The following is a 9,516-nucleotide window of genomic DNA, read 5'->3' as shown; positions in this document are numbered from 1 at the left end:
CTACCAGCCGCAACCCTGCACTGAGCCGTTTTAAAGCATCCGGCGCCATGTTGTTGAGGGCGGCGCTGCCACGCTGGGGGGGGCGGTGCCTGCGTTGTCACCTCACGCTCAGCTTTCCATGGGTTTTATTCCCCGCCAAGGCAACATGTTGAGTTCTGAGCACCTGAGGAGCCCTGGGGAACACCTCTACAGAAATGTTCCTCCAAGAGCTGTCAGAAAAACGTTCGTTCCCCCAGCAGGCAGCTCTGGCTTCAGAGAAAAAGCCTTCTGTGATCATTCTGTTTAGCTCAGCACCAGCTGCAGCCGTCAGTATTACCAAACTACACAGTAATGGCCTCCTCCCGGTGCCCTCCCGGTCCCAACAGTTTCCTCCCACCAAATGGACTGGGAGAGAACTGGAAGCGACTGGGAAGAAACTGGGAGGGACTGGGAGGGCACGAGGTGGAATCTGGGAGGGAAGGAGGAGGAAACTGTCAGAGACTGAAAGAAAACTGGGAGGAAACTGGTAGAGACTGAGAGGTAGTGGAGGCTCAAGTGGGAGGCACTGGGGAGAACTGTGAGAGAGCTCCGAGGGAACTGGAAGGGACTGGGAACAACTGGGGAAAAAGTCCCAAAGAGGATCCTAAATGGGCCCAAATGGCCCCAAAGTAAACAGAGCCCAAACTGGGGCGATCTGGACCAATGGAGCCAGTGGAAGCACTTCCCACCTAAACTGTACCGACCAAAGGGAGCGCGGCTCTGCTTTCCCACTCCGGGAAATCTGCCACGCTGCAAGATGAGAAGGAGACTGGGAGGGATTGAGAGGAACTGGGAAAAGGACTAGGAGAGACTGGGAGGGGACTGGGAGTGACGGGGATGGGACTGGGAGGAGACTGGGAGAGGATTGGGAGGAATGGGAATGGGGATGGGGACAGGACTGAGAAGGGACTGGGAGAGACTTGGAAGGGACTGGAAGGAGATTGGGAAGGACCGGGAGGGACTGTGAGGAATTCCAAAGGGAATGGGAGGGAATGGGAAGGAAACGGGAGGAACTGGGATGGAAATTGGAAGGACTAGGGGTGACTGAGAAGGACTGGGAAAGAACTGGGAGGGACTGAGATACCACTGGGACCCTCAGAAGTCTATGGCACCAGATGGGATCCATCCCAGGGCAGAGAGCTCTGGCAGATGAGCACCTAGCCACTGTCCAACATTTGCCACCAGTCCTGCCCTAAAGGCTCGGGCCTTTGATCTAATCCTCAACAGCCACCAGTGACACCAGAATGGGGAGAAATGCCATTTCCCCGATAGATGGAGTCACCTGCTCAGACAGCAAAAAGCAGTCTCGGGGACAGGAGGCTCTTGGCAACAGCCAGCCTGCTCTTCTGACCCGAGTGCCACAGAAGGGTATAAGAGTAGATCACCTTGAAGGCCACCGCACAGACCGCAGAGGACATTCAGGTGCTCGTGCCTAACAGAAAAGATGTGTGAAAAGCAGGTGTTGCATCACTAACCTAATGTCCCTCTGTGACCAGGGGACCTTCATCCCAATCCCATCATGGGGTGGAAAAGATTTCCTGCTGGTCGCTGTAAGGCAGGACTTTAACGCTTTCCCTAGCAAGTTTCTCTGAAAAGAAAATGGGGAATGAGACTTGAAGGAGTAAGGAGGAGATGAAGAAGATGGACTGTAGCACAGGCCATCTCACCAGCTACAGACATTTTCCCCTGCCCATGTGCTCTGTGGACTAAGAAGAGTTCCCTTCTTTTGGCGTGAAAGCACTGGCTTCAATGAAAGAGCTGGCTCCTCCTGAAGGGCAAGTATGAATGGAGCTCTCAAAGTACCACACTTCAGAGCCTCCTACTTGCTAGCACTAAGACAACTGTTCATGTAGAACGACTGGCCACTCACTTCAACAAACCCCATAGAACTGGCTCCTATCAACTCTCCAGAAGACACTGCTGCACTAGCTTGGCTGCCTGACCGGCTCAGTTCAGGTGGCTTAGGATCTCACAGAGGGTACCACAATGTAGTGGTTTGAGCCTTAACTGAGAGTTAAAAGCTCAAATGGGGAAAAGGCTGAGAATCTCTTCCCCACTTCCCCCCCACCTCCTCCCTCCAAACAGGGAGAGGAGGGAAAAAAAAGGTAAGGAGCAAACCCACTAAGCAACAATCTGGAGTCAGCTTGGAAGTAGAGAGGGAAGTAGAGAGGCAAGTAATTTTTTTTTTTCCTTCAAAATATATATATATATATAGCAATAACAGGGAAAAAAGGTTCAGAAGGGCAAGGAACAAAAATGGATGGGAGGGGGATAGAAAAAGAATAATACAAAACCAGTCTGTCTCTGAGAAGGCGCAGAGGCAGCAGGGAGAAGGATCAGGTCCGGCCACGTGGCTGAGGATCAGGGGAGCAGCTGCAGTAGCTCTCATCCAGCAGAGGCAGGAGCCAAAAAGGAGATCCAACAGCTATGAGGTCCTGCTTTTTTATACCCTTGCTGGGCAGGGAGGGGGAAGTGGAACAGACTCAGCTTTCCTAGGGGGAGACGCCCTTCAGGGAGTGTAAAGTACCTGCAAGCCCTCCACCCTGCTTTCTTCTTTTGTTTTCAGAAAAAGGTGTTAACCCACCACAATCCACCCCTCTGTTCCACTTCCTCTCTCCTGCCACAGCCCCTTTATGTGATTTTGACACATGGTATTTGAATCCTTGGTGCAAGTCTCTTGCTATCCCGGCTTGCTCTCTCCCAGGGCAGTCTCTCTCCCTGCTGATGGTCACTGTAGGTGGTGCTTGAACTGGGCAGGCATGTGGAGAAGAATCAGGAATCAGTCTGTCTTTGAAAGGGAAAGGAAAAAGTCAGGAACAGTCTGTTGCTGTATGGACATAGGGAACAGTCCGTTGCTGTAGGGACATCAGGAACGGGTACAGGTGAGATGATGCTCTTTGGGTTGGTGTGCAGTGGGTACGTTGGGTCCTGGATGCTGGGCTGGTGTTAAACTAGGATGGAGAAACTTAGAACAACTTATAACTATTCACATAATTACATTGATGAGTGTTGCCTCCTCTGAGTTCATCCTCTCTCAGCCAGAGTCACGTTCTGCTGTGGGATACACTGAATGTCCCCAGTTTCTAACATAACCCAGTACGTGTGACCAGGCCCCTCAGCCGAGACCACCCCTCGGGTTGGTTTGCCCCCACCAGCAGCAGGGAAAACCCACACTGACTTCCCCAGCAGGTTCTTCTCAGCAATCACAGGAACTCCATCTCCATCCACTGTTTGCAGCAGGTCGGACTGGGCAGGACCAGCTTGGTTCACAGATCCTCTGCTGTTCACTAACCAAGTGGCTTGAGCTAGGTGCTTTTCCCAGTTCCTGAAGGTTCCACCCCCCATGGCTTTTAGGGTGGTCTTTAGCAAGCCATTGTAGCGCTCGACCTTCCCTGCAGCTGGTGCATGGTATGGGATGTGGTAAATCCACTCAATCCCATGTTCCTTTGCCCAGTCCCTTATGAGATGGTTCCTGAAGTGGGTTCCATTGTCTGATTCAATCCTCCCGGGGGTGCCGTGTCTCCACAGGATATGTCTCTCTAGGCCCAGGATGGTGTTGCGAGCAGTGGCATGAGGAACTGGATAGGTCTCCAGTCACCCTGTACTTGCCTCCACCATGGTCAGTACGTACTGCTTGCCACTGTGAGACCGAGGAAGGGTGATGTAGTCGATCTGCCAGGCCTCTCCATATTTATATTTCGACCATCTCCCCCCATACCACAGAGGCTTCATGCGCTTGGCCTGCTTGATGGCAGCACAGATGTCACACTCATGGATGACCTGTGAGATGGCCTCCATAGAGATGTCCACAGCTCTGTCCCGAGCCCACCGGTATGTGGCATCTCTCCCTTGGTGGCCAGAAGTGTCATGGGCCCAGCGAGCTAAGAACAGCTCACCCTTGTGTTCCCAGTCCAAGTCTATTTGGGAGATCTTAGCAGCCAGGTCTGCTTGGTGGTTGTGCTTGTGCTCCTCTGTGGCTCTGCTCTTGGGGATGTGTGCATCGATGTGCCGTACCGTGGTTGGCAGCCTGTCCAGGCGGGCGGCGATGTCTTGCCACAGGTCAGCGGCCCAAACAGGCTTCCCTTTTCTCTGCCACCCGTTCCTCCTCCATTCCTTCAGCCACCCCCACAAAGCGTTGGCTACCATCCAGGAGTCAGTGTAGAGGTACAGCACTGGCCAGTTCTCTCGTTCTGCTATATCCAGGGCCAGCTGGACAGCTTTTACCTCTGCATACTGACTGGATTCACCTTCTCCATCCCTTGCTTCTGCCACTTGCCTTGTTGGGCTCCAGACAGCTGCCTTCCATCTCCGCTTGCTTCCTACAAGCCGGCAGGACCCATCTGTAAATAGAGCATAGCCCTTCTTGTTGTCAGGGAGATCGTTATATGGGGGAGCCTCCTCAGCACGGGTCACTGTCTGCTCTGGTGGCATTCCAAAGTCAGCACCCTCTGGCCAGTTGGTGATCACTTCCACTATGCCAGGGTGTTCGAAGTTCCCCATCCGAGCTCGCTGAGTTATCAGGGCCATCCACTTACTCCAGGTAGCATCTGTAGCATGATGTGGGCTTGAGCCTCTCCCTTTGAACATCCAGGTCAGGACTGGAAGTCTCGGAGCTAGAAATAGAGGTGACTCAGTCCCAATTACCTCAGAGGCAGCCCGGACGCCCTCATAGGCAGCTAGGATTTCCTTCTCTGTCGCGGTGTAGTTGGCCTCAGAGCCTTTGTACCCCTTACTCCAGAAACCTAGGGGCCTGCCCCTGGTTTCACCAGGAGCCTTCTGCCACAAGCTCCATGTAGGACCATTCTCACCAGCCGCAGTGTACAGCACATTCTTGATATCTGGCCCAGTTCGAACAGGTCCCAGAGCCATAGCATGGACCACCTCTCGTTTGATCTGGTCAAACGCCACCTGCTGCTCAGGTCCCCACACAAAATCATTTTTCTTCCTTGTTACATGGAAGAGAGGCTTCACAATTTGACTGTACCCGGGAATGTGCATTTTCCAGAAGCCCACAAGCCCCAAAAATGACTGTGTCTCTTTCTTGTTCGTGGGCTGCACCATAGTGGCTACCCTCTTCACCACCTCCTGAGGGATGTGGCGACGGCCATCCTGCCATTGAACACCCAGGAACTGGATCTCCCTGGCAGGCCCTTTCACCTTGCTTCTCTTGATGGCAAAGCCAGCCTCCAGCAGGATGTCAATTATCCTCTTACCCTTCTGGTAAACTTCCTCTGCTGTCTCACCCCATACAATGATGTCGTCAATGAACTGCAGATGCTCAGGAGCTCCACCTTTCTCCAAGGCAGTCTGGATCACCTCATGGCAGATGGTTGAGCTATGGACCCAGCCCTGAGGTAACCGATTCCATTGATACTGTGCTCCCCTCCAGGTGAAAGCAAACTGTGGCCGGCATTCTTCTGCAATGGGAATGGAGAAAAAGGCATTAGCAATGTCAATTGTGGCATACCACTTGGCCGCCTTCGATTCCAGCTCGTACTGGAGCTCCAGCATGTCCGGCACGGCAGCGCTGATCGGAGGAGTCACTTCATTCAGGCCACGGTAGTCCACAGTCAGTCTCCATTCCCCATTTGCCTTCCGCACTGGCCATATCGGGCTGTTGAAGGGGGAGTGAGCCTTGCTGATCACGCTATGGCTCTCCAGTCGTCGAATCAGTTGGTGTATGGGGTGCAGAGAGTGTCTGTTGGTCCTGTATTGCCTGCGATGTACTATGCGAGAGGCAATAGGTAACTTCAAATCCTGCACCTTATGGCTGCCCACTACGGAGGGGTCATCTGAAAGCTCGGGCATGGTGGACAGCTGTTCTTTGCCTGCAGTCTCCACAGCTGCCACCCCAAACGCCCACTTGTGCCCCCTAGGGTCCTTGAAGCATCCCTCCCGCAGAAAGTCAATGCCAAGAATGCAAGGTGCATCTGGACCAGTCACTATGTCGTGCTTTCCCCATTCATTCCCGGTCAGGCTTATCTCAGCTTGCAGTACAGTCAAGTCTTGTGAGCCTCCTGTGACTCCTTGAATGCTTATGGACTCAGCCCCTTTGTACCCCGATGGTATCAGGGTGCATTGGGCCCCTGTGTCCACCAGAGCTCGGTACTTCAGGGCTTCTGAAGTGCCAGGCCATTTCACGTACACATCCCAGTATACTCTGTTATCCCTGGCCTCCACCTGGCTGGAGGTAGGGCACCTCTAATGCTGGCGGCAATGTCCACACTTGTCACATGGTCCTGTGTTACTAGGGGAAGGGTCTCTTGAGCGAGAGCGACCACTCCAGGAAACTGGGGCAGCTCTTCTCCTAGATGAGTTATCCCCGTGGTGCCCACCTTGCAGTTCCCGCACCCTGTTCCAGAGGGCAGAGGTGGGTTGGCCATGCCAGGTGTCCATGTCCTCTCCATGGTCACAGAGGAACCTCCACAGAGACCCCCTTGACATTCCCCGATTGGCTTGGGGTGATCTCCTAGGGGAAGGTCGCCTGTTCCTGATTGCTGAAACCTGGACCCATTCTGAAGGAGAAGGGGAAAAGGAGGCATCGCTCCCCTTTTTCAGTTCAGACATGGAGGTCTTGATCTCTTTGACAATGTCTTTAGCCATAGTTTCTATGGCTGAGATCAGGAGTTTCTGATTTACGCTGTCCTCATGTTCCCTTAAATCATTGGCAAACTCACAGACAGTTTTAGGACTTCCATCCTGTCCAGTCAAGAGTATCCCTCCTAATGCGTGAGCATATTTCTGAGGAGCACTCTGGGTGAGTTTCTTTACGAAGGGCCGTCTCATGGGCACCTCATCTGGGTCCGAAGGGAGCTGGCCATCTCCATAAATTATTTCCATCACGGCCATCTGCCTCAGATACCGAATGCCCTGTTCCATAGTTGTCCATCTAACTGGGGCCCAGGGCAGGTCATCTCTTGAGCGGTACCGGCTCTTGATGGCGTTCAGAATCCGGGCCCAGAGAGTGTGTATTCCATCAAGTTTGGCTAACTCTTTGTCCAGACCAGCATCACGAGTCAGGGAGCCTAAAAGCTTTGTCTCCCTCTTATCCAGGTCCACTGTGTCCACCCCCTTGTCCCAGCATCTCAGGGCCCAGCTTAGTATTGGCTCACCCTCTTTCCTGGCGTAGTCCAGACGAGTTTGCCTTAGTTCCTTTCTGGGCAGCGATGTAACAGTTATTTCCTGGTCTGAATCATCTTCATCCACCGCTGGATTCTGTGAGGTGCTGGGGCCTGCTGAGATTCCTTCCTCACCATCCGTGCTTGGCGATGATTTTTGATTTCTTTTCCTGTGTGTGGTGACCGGTGCTAGAGAGACTGCATTGGCAGGAGCATCAGGGGTCAACTGTGGGACTGCTGGTGGTGGGGCAAACCCTTGTGCCTGGGGCTCAGGCTGAGAGCTGGCACAGTCATTACAACCCGACCCCTCCCTCTTTGTGTCTACAGAGTGCTTACAATGCCCACAGCAGACACGCCCCCAGTCATTAAAGAGCACAAAGGAGTGTGTTATCACCCTCCAAACAGCTCTTAATGGGTTAGCTAGTCCTCCACCCAACACGGTCCCAGCAAATGCCACTATAAGGATTACATTTAGGCATATGGAGCATATTGCAACGTAGAGCAATTTTCCATCACAGGCACTTTTATCTACACCATTGGTTTCACAACTTGCTTCAGGAAAGTTTCCTATGTTAGAAAAGTTACCACTGACAGTGAAATTCAATGGATTCAAGAGATACATGCCTAACTTAATTCGTAAAGTTTTTATCCACTTGATCAGCATCTCTATCATTAACCACACCACGTGGTAAGTTATTAATTTGTAGATGGGGGTCCAAAAGATCCAGCCAAAAGCCCATGAAAAGGCTTGGACCATCAGGTTCTTTAAAATTGCCATTTCTACTTCAAGCTCCTTTTTCAGAAAAAAAGTATTGCTTTCCCAATACAAGATCAATTTCCAAGCCCCACGTTGGAGGCGCCAAAAATTGTAGTGGTTTGAGCCTTAACTGAGAGTTAAAAGCTCAAAAGGGGAAAAGGCTGAGAATCTCTTCCCCACTTCCCCCCCACCTGCTCCCTCCAAACAGGGAGAGGAGGGAAAAAAAAAAGGTAAGGAGCAAACCCACTAAGCAACAATCTGGAGTCAGCTTGGAAGTAGAGAGGCAAGTAATTTTTTTTTCCTTATATATATATATATAGCAATAACAGGGAAAAAAGGGTTCACAAGGGCAAGGAACAAAAATGGATGGGAGGGGGATAGAAAAAGAATAATACAAAACCAGTCTGTCTCTGAGGAGGCGCAGAGGCAGCAGGGAGAAGGATCAGGTCCGGCCACGTGGCTGAGGATCAGGAGAGCAGCTGCAGTAGCTCTCATCCAGCAGAGGCAGGAGCCAAAAAGGAGATCCAACAGCTATGAGGTCCTGCTTTTTTATACCCTTGCTGGGCAGGGAGGGGGAAGTGGAACAGACTCAGCTTTCCTAGGGGGGAGACGCCCTTCAGGGAGTGTAAAGTACCCGCAAGCCCTCCACCCTGCTTTCTTCTTTTGTTTTCAGAAAAAGGTGTTAACCCACCACAACCACAAACAGAGACAGACAAAGCTTCCTTTTCTCCAATAGTTCCAGGAAGATTTCTGGCACTCCTAGGCAAACACCGACAGAGTGACGGCTATGAGGTGACATCAGCCTGGCACTGGAGCTGGGCATTCTGAGCAGATGAGGAACCCTGGGCAACACCTGCAGAGAAATCTTGGTTCCTCTGCAGAGAAGCACTGGCCTTAGAGACAAAGCTGTCTTTGATCTGGGCACCAGCTGCAGCCCAGAGTTCCAGGTATCTCTGGGTACAGTTGAGGCAGCAGCCGCCACCCCCACAGAGCCCCGCCAGCCGAACCCGGACACCCCCCGCCGGCCGCCACCTCCCCAAAGCCCCGCGCTGCCCCGCTGGCAGCCACCCCCAAAGCCCCGCGCAGCTCCAGCGGCTGCTATAGAGAAACCCCACAAAGCAGCAGAGACTAGCACTGACCTGGGACACAGAGGAGGAACTCCGACCTCTACCAGCCGCAACCCTGCACTGAGCCGTTTTAAAGCATCCGGCGCCATGTTGTTGAGGGCGGCGCTGCCACGCTGGGGGGGGCGGTGCCTGCGTTGTCACCTCACGCTCAGCTTTCCATGAGTTTTATTCCCCGCCAAGGCAACATGTTGAGTTCTGAGCACCTGAGGAGCCCTGGGGAACACCTCTACAGAAATGTTCCTCCAAGAGCTGTCAGAAAAACGTTCGTTCCCCCAGCAGGCAGCTCTGGCTTCAGAGAAAAAGCCTTCTGTGATCATTCTGTTTAGCTCAGCACCAGCTGCAGCCGTCAGTATTACCAAACTACACAGTAATGGCCTCCTCCCGGTGCCCTCCCGGTCCCAACAGTTTCCTCCCACCAAAGGACTGGGAGAGAACTGGAAGCGACTGGGAAGAAACTGGGAGGGACTGGGAGGGCACGAGGTGGAATCTGGGAGGG

Source organism: Melanerpes formicivorus, unplaced genomic scaffold, assembly GCF_026170545.1.
Source record: "Melanerpes formicivorus ecotype bairdi unplaced genomic scaffold, bMelFor1.0.p_v2 SCAF_400, whole genome shotgun sequence".
In the NCBI taxonomy this organism is placed as follows: Eukaryota; Metazoa; Chordata; class Aves; order Piciformes; family Picidae; genus Melanerpes; species Melanerpes formicivorus.
This window is presented reverse-complemented; position numbering follows the sequence as displayed.